Source organism: Poecilia reticulata, chromosome 18, assembly GCF_904066995.2.
Source record: "Poecilia reticulata chromosome 18, P_reticulata-male-v2, whole genome shotgun sequence".
In the NCBI taxonomy this organism is placed as follows: Eukaryota; Metazoa; Chordata; class Actinopteri; order Cyprinodontiformes; family Poeciliidae; genus Poecilia; species Poecilia reticulata.
The window spans coordinates 18,531,448-18,544,163 of record NC_088847.1 but is presented as its reverse complement, the minus strand read 5'-3'; the positions used below and the strand labels follow the sequence as shown (position 1 = coordinate 18,544,163).

The window sequence follows — 12,716 nt, the reverse complement described above, 5'->3', positions numbered from 1 at the left end:
TCGGAGTTGATGCAATAATGCTGTCTTTTTCAGACTCCACACTTCGCACGATCATTACTGTAGCGTGTTTCAAGGCTGGAAGGTCAGTTCCTGCCTCATGTTGTGTGCTTCATCTCTATGATGAAGTTGTAGTTCAATCAGTCAGAAAACAAAGCTTGATGTATTGATTTTTCTGGTAAGATGTTCATTTTATGCTTTGGTTGAAACTGATTCTGTTTACACATTAGCTGCTATAAAAAGGGGAAGAAACTGTTCCAGGTTCTGGAGGTTTAATGGTGTGAAAACAACTTACTCTCATAAAAATACTTCATTCTGTTATGGTCGTGCTGCACTGAATGTTTACATCCTAAAGGGTGAAGTGATCATTATGCAACACAAAGAATAGGCGAAGTTGAAAGCAGCAGGGGGCATTTCCCTGTCTGACCTTGGGTATTATTTGCTGGAACCACTTATGAGGATATTTGTAGTGACCTGAATGTTTTCCACTTGTAAGTAATTTGTCTCACTGACAGTGCCACGAAGTAAACATCTGATTTATATTTTTGAGTTGAATGTTTTATAATATATTTGACACGAATGACAAAGAGAACATTTATGCCACTTTGCCACTTTGTGGCAGTTGGTTACCAGTAAACGCGTTCGTCTCTTAGCAACAGATTAACAACAAATTATTATTGTTCCAAAAACATAAGATTTCCTCTGCTCTTTTGAAGCGCTATTTATCTTATACTATTTAACAAGATTTGTGCAGTTGGTGAATTTGGCAGAAAAATAAATAAATTTTTGTCATTGGTATGTTAAAAACACACATTCCACACAAAAGTAAAAATCTGATTTCTTCTTCGTGGCAGTTCATCACCAGGAAAAACCCCTCATCTCTTAATACCAAATTAATAGCAAGTAATGTTATCGTTTATTAAACATAACCTCTTTTGAAATACTGCTTATCTGCTTAGACACAAGAAATTTACAGTAAAATTTTCCAAATGTAAAAATCAGATGTTTACTTCGTTGGTTACCAGAAAACGCGCTCATCTCTTAGCAACAGATTAACAACAAACATTGTTATTGTTCAAAGAACATAAAATTCCCTCTGCTCTTTTGAAATATTACTTAACAAGAACTGTGCATTTGATGATATTGTCAGAAAAGTGAGAATGTTCTTTTTGTCATTCGAGGCAAATATATTATAAAACAGACATTCAACTCAAAAATAAAAATCTGATGTTCACTTTGTGGCAGTTGGTTACCAGTAAACGCGCTGGTCTCTTAGCAACAGATTAACAACAAACATTGTTATTGTTCAAAAAACATAAGATTTCCTCTGCTCTTTTGAAGTATTACTTCTCTTATACTAAGAAAGGTTTTTTTGTAGTTGGTAAATATTTTATAAAACAGACATTCAACACAAAAATAAAAATATCATTTATACTTCGTGGCAGTTCATCACCAGAAAAAAAATCCTCATCTTTTAACACCAAATTAATACAAGTAATATTAATGTTTATAAAATATAAGCTCTTTTGAAATACTGCTCATCTGCTTAGACACAAGAAATGTACAGTTGGAAGATTTTGCAATAGTAAAAATCAGATGTTTACTTCGTTGGTTACCAGAAAACGCGCTCATCTCTTAGCAACAGATTAACAACAAACATTGTTATTGTTCAAAAAACATAAGATTTTTGAACAATAATAAATGAACAACAATGAGGGTTTTTCCTGGTGATGAACTGCCACGAAGAATAAATCAGAGTTTTACTTTTGTGTGGAATGTGTGTTTTTAACATACCAATGACAAAAAATTTTTATTTTTTTTTTCTGCCAAATTCACCAACTGCACAATTCTTGTTAAATAGTATAAGATAAATAGCGCTTCAAAAGAGCAGAGGAAATCTTATGTTTTTGGAACAATAATAATTTGTTGTTAATCTGTTGCTAAGAGACGAACGTGTTTACTGGTCACCAACAGTCACGAAGTAAACATCTGATTTTTATTTTTGAGTTGAATGTTTTATAATATATTTGACACAAATGACAAAGAGAACATTTTCACTTTTCTGACAAATTCTACTTGTTAAGTAGTATAAGATAAGTAGTATTTCAAAAGAGCAAAGGGAATCTTATATTTTTGAACAATAACAATGTTTGTTGTTAATCTGTTGCTAAGAGATGAGCCCGTTTTCTGGTAACCAACGAAGTAAACATCTGATTTTTACTATTGCAAAATCTTCCAACTGTACATTTCTTGTGTCTAAGCAGATAAGCAGTATTTCAAAAGAGCTTATATTTAATAAACGATAAAATTACTTGTTATTAATTTGGTATTAAGAGATGAGGGTTTTTTTCTGGTGATGAACTGCCACGAAGTAAAAATCAGATTTTTACTTTTTGTGTGGAATGTGTGTTTTTAACATACCAATGACAAAAAAAACCATTTTCATTTTTCTGCCAAATTCACCAACTGCACAATTCTTGTTAAATAGTATAAGATAAATAGCGCTTTAAAAAAACAGAGGAAATTTTATGTTTTTGGAACAATAATAATTTGTTGTTAATCTGTTGCTAAGAGACGAGCGTGTTTACTGGTAACCAATAGCCACAAAGTAAACATCTGATTTTTCTTTTTGAGTTGAATGTTTTATAATATATTTGACACAAATGACAAAGAGAACATTTTCACTTTTAAAAGAGGAAAAAAAAGAGGAAATCTTATGTTTTCTAAGAGACGAGCTCGTTTTTTTTTCTTAACGAAGTGCCAAGAAGTAAACATCTGATTTTCACTTTTGCAATTGTAACAATCAAAAGGAAGTGCATTAATATCAGCCCTTCCCCCCGCTGGTGGGGGGCACTGCCTTTTCCCTAAAATAATCCTTTTAGTTATTTATTTATTTATTTATTAGCCCTGTTTAGCACGTTGACTTTGCCAATCTTTGTTTAAATTTCTGAAAAATGTTTCTAGTATTTTTCTATTTTATTTAATGTACAGGGGAAGAAGCTGCTGGACTGATGTTAACCACCAACTTTGTTACCTGAATGGTTAATTTATTCAGGTTAATTTGTGACAGACACTTCACAATGTGACTGTTGTGAAGTCGACCTACTGGACCTGAGACGAATATAGAAAGGTTTGAATCACAAATTATTGACCTACCACAGATCTTTTTCACCTTAAATAGTTTGGAAATGACTTTTTTCAGATTGATGGGCCACAGAAGGTGCTTCTCCCAAGATCTTTCTGCCTCAGCGTTTTGCTGAAACACACCAGCCCAGACTTTTCCTGTGACCTTAACACAACGTGGCGCTGTAAAGCTGAGCTGCTTCACATCGTCTGTTCAGCCATCTTGCATCGCTAATGGCAGCACTCATAAGAAAAACAGCAACAATGGCAAGTTGGGAGTTCTGTTCCTATAAATACAAGAAAACTCTGATGTCTGATAACAAAAACATGAAAAGAAGCGTCTAATATTTGGTGACACAGACTCCTGTTGGTAATCACATCACATCCTATAGTGGAGGCACAAACAAAATATTAAAGCAGCTGTCTGAGCAGATACAGTCGGAGCTCCCACTGCGAGACTCAAATCCAGAAAGATATAACAGCTGTCAAAGGCTGTTTGATTCTCAGCTTTATAAACCTCATTAAATTGTATTTTTACTTTTCCACCCATTATAGCCCGCAAACATATAAAGTGTTGTGAAAGGCTTTTTATGAGGGAAATGTCACTTGTGTTGATTGATAAACTAACTAAATAACAAGCAGCACACAAATGTTTGCAGACTTGAGACTGAGTGGTTTTGTTGAGGCCGAATGAGATTTCTTTCTGTAACCAGAATGACGAGCGTAGCTGCACAGGTACAGGCTGATCCACAAATAGCACACTGACTCAAATAGACCTCCTTCGGTTTCAGATCAAAGTCTCAAACGGTCTCCATTCGAAGACAGAGCGAAGTCAGGAAATAAAGAAATTCTGCTCATTTTCAGATGGAGGGAAATTCAAAACCAGTCCAAATTCAGACCGACTTTACTAAGAAGATACAGGTTTTCTCTGCATGTGCAGTAGATATTTCATCCCTCGGCTGCCAGAGTCATGGATTTTTAGAGAGGTTTCAAGCTAAGGCGACATTTAGCTACTGATCTTTTCTCGTATGAAAGCCACAAAACCCCAAATTCAATTTCAATCCATCAGCAGAGTCATTATTTTTAGACATCCGGGTCTGTGGGTAATTTGTAACGACTGCTTTTATGGTGTAAGAGGCAGCAAATGATTTTCAGAGTTGCATATTTAGTTTAACACACTCTGATCTAAAGAATAATGGTGTGAAAAGGTTTCCTTTCTTACTAAAAATCGTTTTTTTCCTCCTTTAATAATGAACACCTCCACTTAAAAACTGCATTTTGTGTTTTCTTTGACTATTTAAGTTGGTTTGATCTTCTGAAACGCTTCAGTGTGACGAGCATTAAAAAAGAAAATCAAGAAGGAGCCAAAAAAAACACTTTCACACTGCAATTTCAAAAACAGAACATCGAATTTCTGTTTATGTCTGAAGAAACCAAAGAGGAGATCGATGTATGCATCATTACAAAGATAATACTTTGTTATTATTTTATATATGCACACATTGCATGTTTTGAGCTTAAATAAATGTGTAACTTTAGCACTCCTTGGGGAAATTCTGCTATTTCTCAAATGCAGTTGCTGCAACGACGTATCCGTTTCTCCTAAACATGAATATGAACCGCTCAGCGCGTTGCAACATCCATACATTTGTAAACATGGAAATGATCATGTATTTGGCTGGAGGTGTATGATTTCCATGCATAAACACATTTGTTGGTGGCTGACATGTTCCATTGCTGGCAGCGACACACACACAGATTGCTGCAGACATGTATTGACTGTGGTAGATCAAACATCCTTGTTAAGATAACCTCATGACCGAGCAAACAGAGCTGTGGACTGTCGCTAAGAGTGTGTGTGCGTCTGTGTGTGTGTGGCAAGAGTATCTGTGGCTTTCACGCTTTACTCCCACTCTGAGGTGAAAGATTTTATCAAAAAGAAAAAGTCAAATGAGTGCTTGACGAGATGAAATCGCTGCCGCAGCGGTCCAGGACAGACGATGGACAAAATCACCCACTAATAATGTTAAAAAGACCCGACAATCAACATTCCACTTTACAGGAATGATGAGCGGCTTTTAGCCGCACACGTAACCGACTGCCTGCCAATTATGACGACACACTGACCCTCACTAACGCTCCATTACCGCAGAGAAATCACTGCAATAAAATATAGCGGGCGGGACAGAGAGGGGTCGTCGTTCCTACAACACCTAAAAAGAGGCAGCAGGCAGTGATTTCAGAGCAAAAATAGACAAAATGGACATTTTAAGTTGAGGTAAAAGCAGATTGTTCTCCATTGCAGCCATAATGTTCTGTTTGCCTGATCTCATTCAAGTTGCAGGTTTTCTTCCATTTCAACAAATCACTGTACAACATAAACCTCGGCAGGAACAGTGCAACACTCTGAACTTTTACCACAGCAATTTCCTGTCATTTTGAGCTGGGAAGCTGACACAAAAACAGCTTCAAATGTGCTGGAATTACATGCAAAGTGCCGAGCGGAGCGGCTCACCATTTATATGCAAAGTCATGGTATCGCATTATCCAGTCTGAACAGAATCAATCTTCAGGACTGTGCCACCTGAACAGACGGGAACCACTGATTGATCTGATGACAACAGCAGATACAGTCCTCTCTCTCAGCACCGGATGAAAACATTTTGACTCTGCAGACCTCCTGGTGTCAGAGAGGAAAAAACCCTGAACGTACAGCCGGTGTGGCAGCACCTAGCGCAGGAATCAGGCCTTATTTCACAAACTTCTATGCGTTTTACTGGGAGTTTATGCCAAGGTAGTTTATGACTGAAAAGCAAAAGGGAAAGAAAGGAGAGCTTGTTTCACTGAACACTTTCCAAAAAAAAAAAAAAAAAAAACAGATATTCTGCAAACATTGTTTATGTTTCAAATCTTAAATCTCCACCGGTTTTTAAATTTGTAAAAACACTAAACTATTTCCCTTCATTGTTAAATTGTTGGCATTAATGTACAGCCCTGGAAAAAGTGAAGAGCCCACTGCACTGCACTCATAGAAAACCTCCTGGTTTTTCCACTGAATATTGTTTTCTGAACTGTTCCTGAGTTAAAACATTAGTATTGTTGTTTCTAAATAAACATAAACTTGTTTTCTTTGCTTTTTTTCAGGTCTGAAAGAACTGCACTTTTACGTTATTTTGAATATTTCTCATTTTCTGCAAATAAATACAAAACTTTTGCTTGTAATTTTGGAGACATAATGTCAGTAGTTCATAGAATAAAAGAACAATGTTCATTTTACTCAAACATAAACCTATAAAGAGCAAAAACTGATCATTTTAAGTGGTCTTCAAATTTTAATTTCTAATGTCTACTTTTGTTACTTCTGTTGTTTTGTCTGCCTTTGTGAAAGAAGTCTTGATTAATTTTTTTATGTATACATCTCATTAAATAAACATTTATTGATAAAAAGGAAAAAAATAACATTTAATCTCAGTATAAATTCAGCTGTTCAACCTCAGAGGTTTGAAGATCAAGCAAACAATTAAAGAGTCAAATTATAAAACAATATCTCAAATTTCAAACATGCACTGTAAAATGTTCGAGCTGCATTCAGTTGTGTCAACTCTTTAAGTCAAATAAATGTAGTGAGTTTCAGATCTTGAACCTAAATGTGAGTTTTTTATTAATTTTGTCAAACCTCCAAGAGTTGAATAAACTACAGTTTTTAGGTTAGCACCTAAAATACTGAAAGAAAAAGACAGGAGTGGGAACTATTTCCCAGAATGCTTAGCGGCATGTTTCTGTATCCTGAGATGGATGTGCGTTCCATTGATCCGACTCTTGTGCTTTATCAAGGCAAAAGTTTATTTTAATTAGGATAATGTCCTGTTCACACTAGTCTTTGAGCCGAATTCATTATAAGGTTTAATTAAATTAATTATCAGATCAGAAATTTTGTTCCTGCAATTTGAAACAAGAATTTAAATAATTCTAAAGTAAAATAAGTAGCTATTTTAACTTGATAATGAAGAAACGTGGCTCTTTAACGAGGTGAGGGCAGTTTTTTTTTCTTGCACATTGTGAAATAATTATTTGGCTTAAATTGCAGCAATATGTTAAAACACAATACAAGATTAGTGAACTTAAAAAATGTTTAGACAACTTGTCATGAACTTTAATTTCTGATTTAGAACCAATACAATTTTCTGCTGGTGCAAGTGGACTTTCATTTTCAAGTTAAACCACCTTCAAATGTTTTACAGTGAAGGTGAAGGTTTATCCATCCTTTTCTGGATCCTGCAGAAGAGGAGAGTCTGGAGCAGATCTTCATCGTTCAGCTGGAAAACGGATGTTAATGTTTTAAATAGTACAAAGTCAAATGGGGAATATGTGGCAAGACTTGACGTTCATTCTGATTGAGTCGGAACAATTTTACTAAAAAGAATCAATTTAAAAGAAGGAAGAGGATGTTTGACGCAGGTAGACGTTACAAGCTGTAATTACCACTAAATGTGGTTCTACTAAGTATTTACACTTTAAAAACACACTGACATTTACAAGATAAATGTGAAAATGTTCAGTGGGTGTAAAGCGTTTACGATGCATGTAGCGTTCAGCTTTACTGATTAAATGGTTTCATTTAGTTGCATTAGGCTATTCTCTGTCTTTATAAGAGCTTTGTTTGTTTTGTCTGATGTCTTTCAGATAAAATCATTATCGCATTGCTCGCATACAATTAAAAAACAAAAAGACCTTAGCCCACACACACTATGAGAAATGTATTGAATGAAATGTACTCCATGCAAGGCATGAAAAGAAGCGTTGAGTAACCAGAAAACTCCCACTAGTGGAGGAGTGACAGTCCAATTACTCGAGTTTATGAGCGAGATCACATCCATCTAAAATGACAGAAGCATTAGAAAAGCTGAATCCTGCAGTCTGTTATACTTTACAATCAGCCAGTCAGAGCAAAAAAAAAATTTCTCAAAAACAATGCCCTCATTAAATATGACAGCCCTGTCAATGTTTTTGCTTTTCAGGGACTCAAACGGCTGAAACACCTGAAAACCCGTCCCCCGAACGCCGCCGCTCCGCTTCGATTCCTCCCTCCACATTTGCAAAGCCGCTCTGTTTTAAAAGATTACCTTCCAAGTTGGAGGTAAATCCATTTGAAGGATTCTGTTGAATCTGAAAAGCCGAGTCGTAAACAGCATCAATATTGTAGCGCTGCGACTGTTGCTGCTTTCATATTTGATTGCAAGCGTACCTCGGGGAGTCTGGCACTTACCGAAAACAAAACAAATGTTTAACAAATTATTGAATTGTTCTGTCTGACACACTGCTGATTTTTCCCCCTCTGTAATAATGATTAAAGCTTTCGTTTTCTTTCTTTCTTTTTTTTTTTTATCAATGCTGGTAATAGATGCCTGTAATAACAGTGGGGGTGGAACAGATTTCATCATCTTTCTCTCACGCCGCACATATCTGCATGTGAAGGAATTATGATCTTTATATTCCGACTTTCTGGTTTTAGTTTGTGTGCGAGTCCGTTAGGAGGCCGGGAACAGCAGCGTGACACACATCCACAGCCCGGCCCGTCACTTCGTGAGGCAGCGTCTGAGAGTTTACAGGAAGGCACGAACACAACACGGAGTGTTTGTCCAAAAAATGGCTTTTCATCAGCCAAGCTTTCCCCCGGCAGCCAGCAAGGCCACTGCTGCACTCGCACAAAGACAATCAGGCCGTCTTCCTGTGCCGCTCAGAGACAGCTCCCTATAACTTCTGTCACAACTCAAAGTGCAAACAAGGACGGCAGCAAAGAGCCAGAAACTTAATGGTTTTGACCTTTACTCTGCAGGCAACTCGTCCGCCTTCCTTTTGTTTTTTTGCCCCCAGGCTTTATGATATTGAAACTGAACTGCTGCAAACATCAACTCCCTAAAGAAACTTATTTTTCCAGACATGGAAATGTAAACTGTGTAACTGTTTTGTATTTTTGTTATGATTTGCTATTAAAATAACAGCTGAATTGAGTCCAGTGAGAAATATTTCCAGTGACCTTCGTCTTTGAGTTCAACAATCAAGGGCCAGTTTGATCAAATTAGAAAAGCAACTATTAAATTATTAAATACACATTTAATACACTTTCTGCATTAGTTTGCATTTCAATGACTTAACATATTTAATAAATTACCTATTAAATAGTTTATCTAAACATTCGATTAAACATTTATCTGAGTGATAAGTCGATTTGATTAATTAATCAAACTTTCTGTGAATGAAGATTTAATTTTTAGAGTTCAGAACGATGTCAGTCTGCCCGCGGCGGCCATCTTGACTCCGAGAAGGAAAGATTGAAACAAAATAATTTTTTGCCGCACTTGTAAATTTTTTTAAAGAAAAAAAACTTGATAAAAATCAGATTTGGTATGAAAAATCTAATTTATTTATTTAATGGTACGTTTAATTTATGATTTAATGCTGTATTCATAAATCTAATAAAAAATGCAAAAACTTCCTCATTGGTGCAAACATTTTCCTTAGACTAAAGATCAAATTGCAAACAGAATTTCTTATAAATTTGACTATGAGCAGGTTTTCTGAGCATCAACTTTTTTATTTTTTCTAAAAACAAAAACAAGCAACGCTTATCCTGGCAGGGGGGCTGGTAAAGTCTGGCGGGCCACCAGGCTTACAATACACTGGGGGAAACCCTGAGTTTGTTGTAAAGTTTGAACATTTCCCTTCTTAAGTGCTGCATCTACTCAGACACAATGTTGATTTTGTCTCCTGTTTGGAAATAAATATTTACAGAAGCGTCCTGAACTCACTTCCAACAAATGCTAGCTTGCTAGCAGCACCACAAGAGAGAAGTTACCCCAAATGTCAGGTAACATTAGTGGAACACAGATTAGAGCTACTGATGCTGAATTACACCCAGCTGGAAAACAAACACAGTGATGTCATGTTAACCACAGAGCGAGGAGGAGGAGGACGCGGGTTAAACTCCTCCTGACGTCCTGGATGGAGGTGAGCAGGAAGCTGCAGGCGGTTGTACCAGAATATATTGATAAAACGCATTAAATTGCTACAAAATCAATAAATAGCTGTTTGTTTCAGCATTCAATAATGTTTCTTAAATTTAAATAATATTGAGCATCTTTTCACACTGATCAGTCCATCCAGGATTTCATGATTGCTTTTATCTTTTGTGATCAAAATCACATATTTTGTGGTGCTAATTTATACATTTCTGTAAGGTTTTTTAAGATATTTGTTTTATCTTAATGTTTAAGATATATGTTGTTCAATGTGACTTTTTATTAATCGCCGTATCGGGCACAGACCAACCAGACGTCAAGAGAGGCTGAGGCAGCGGTTAAACCAAACGTTTTGGGCCAATTTTGAGAGAAATTTTCAATAAAAATCAGAAACAAATGTGGAGATTTGTTGATTTTGTGTGAATTTTGCAGATTTGTGAAAAGACCGGAACGACTTATTGATGTAATTTGAGTCTAGAGGGCCACATAAAAAACTACGGCGGGCCAGATTCGGCCCCCAGACCTTGAGTTTGACACAAGTGGTCAACAGGGAGGCTTTTAAGAACAATCTATGAGCTAATCTCTGTAAAGATTAATTATGTGACCCAGTCAGCAGCAGAAGATAAACAAAACTGCGTCACAAATCGCTCCAGAATGTGTTTAGTCAGGGTAAATGCCAGAGTATCTGAATCACTCCATCGTCTTCACCAGGATTTTCTTTTAACTTCCTGTGCGCCGCACGTTTCACATTTTCTTCCCTCGTGTTGGTTCGTCTGTTGCACCTGCATGCTTCGGTGTGAGCCCAGAGGAAAGTCGCTGTAACCTTTCCTAAATAAGTTGCAGGCGTGTGATTTAAGGCAGCTGGAGCTCTCCTGACAGCCTGCTTGTTACAGCTGTCAGCCAGCTGAGGTAAGTTTGACACCTGTAATCTCACTTGCTACGGTTCTCAGCCAATTTCTCTTGGCAGGGTTCACACTGCCCAGCAAAGCAAAAAGTAGAAAAAAAAAAAGGTGACAACTGACTTGACCACTGAGTTGGCTAAAAACTGGTATCATCAGCTTTATATACACCCTCAGCGTGCTTCACCTCCCAGAGAAAAGCTCATCCGTCACTTCAAGACAACATTTTGTCTGCAGTTTAATCAGTTTTCAGCAGAATAATGCAAATGTGCAAGTAAGGAGTTGCATCTACAAATTGACATCAGGAATGTTTATTATAATTTTATTATTTAAGTAAGGGTGGGAAAGTATAATTTATCATTTATTGTGAAAAATATCCCTTAATAATTAGAATTTAGTCAATAAATTTCACTTACAGATGGTAAATAAAAAAACAAAAAAATAAAAAAAGGATGTGGCATTTCCATTTAAACTTGATTAATTCTGCAATGGCCTAAAAGCCTCTTTATTTCTTTAATTATATTTTTAATAGGGAGTTCCAGATTCATGTGTAATTCCCTGAATGACCAGTAGTGGCGCTATAGACAAAAAAAAATTCAAAGCCATTTCTTTGTTAAAGCCCTGATTTTCTTGTTAACGCCGATGTTTTTGTCCAATACGAGTCTGATATTCTTGAATGTGTTTATAAACTTATTACCATTAATGTTATAATTAAAACGCGGGTTCTGTTCCGGTAACAACTGTGGAACATCTGGAGATTATTGTGCAATAAAGGACAATTACAGACAACTTTAAGCATCGTTTACATGAGATATACAACAGCCTCAGTCAGAGGCTTATTCAGAACCGCTGTGATACAGACTGCTGCAGTAGATCCTTCCTGACATTCATAACCACTTTTTGAAGAACCTTGGATAACAGGAGTTAATTTACCTTTAGTATTAGTATTTTTTTTAATTAACTGAACGCTGCCTTACTTAGCATTCGCTGCACTTGTTAGCTAAAATATTTAAAGCATATTTTATCAGTATTGTTTTTATTGTTTAATTACCTTAAAAGTTTTGCTAATGTTTATTGTTTTGTGTAAAAGTGTGCTGGCTGACCTTCCTCTGTTCTTCCCTCCCCACCAGGTTGACATAATAAATAATAATTTGTTCTAAATAACTCACTTTGTTTAATAATAATATTTGTTCCTCTATAGTGGTTGAATATTCCTGTTTCACTGAGTCGCTCTGTTGAAATACTGGAGTTTTTATTATTGCGACTATCACGCAGGGTTTTAATGATAATTTAATTTAAAAATAGTCAAACTAATCATGCGTTTTGTTTAATCACAGTAGTTATTTCTATCCTAGTATTATTGTGGACGATTTGAGAGCACAGACCTCCTGTAATCTGTTTTCAGCCATTCAGAGACTCCTTGGATTTGTGATCTGCTCCTTTCTGTACAGTTTAACCTGCAGCACTGACGGTGTGTGTCCAGCAGGATGTTAACGGGTCGAACACACACATTTATAAAAGTAATAATTGAATCGAGGAAGTGCTTTGCATGTTAGAGAGGTTGTTTTCCTGTAAACACGGAGCGATCCATTGACCTCAACTGAAGTGCATTTGGATGTGTGCACAAACACGCATGTTCTCCTCCAATAGCAGCTTTTTGTGTGCGAGTCATTATGCG

General features: G+C 36.3%; 1 long non-coding RNA gene across 1 annotated transcript in view; it reads right to left on the bottom strand.

The window, feature by feature from the left end:
• Window positions 1-12,716, bottom strand: part of LOC103480730 (uncharacterized) — a 52,456-nt gene that overhangs the window by 38,164 nt on the left and 1,576 nt on the right. The gene's annotated exons all lie outside the window — the stretch shown is intronic.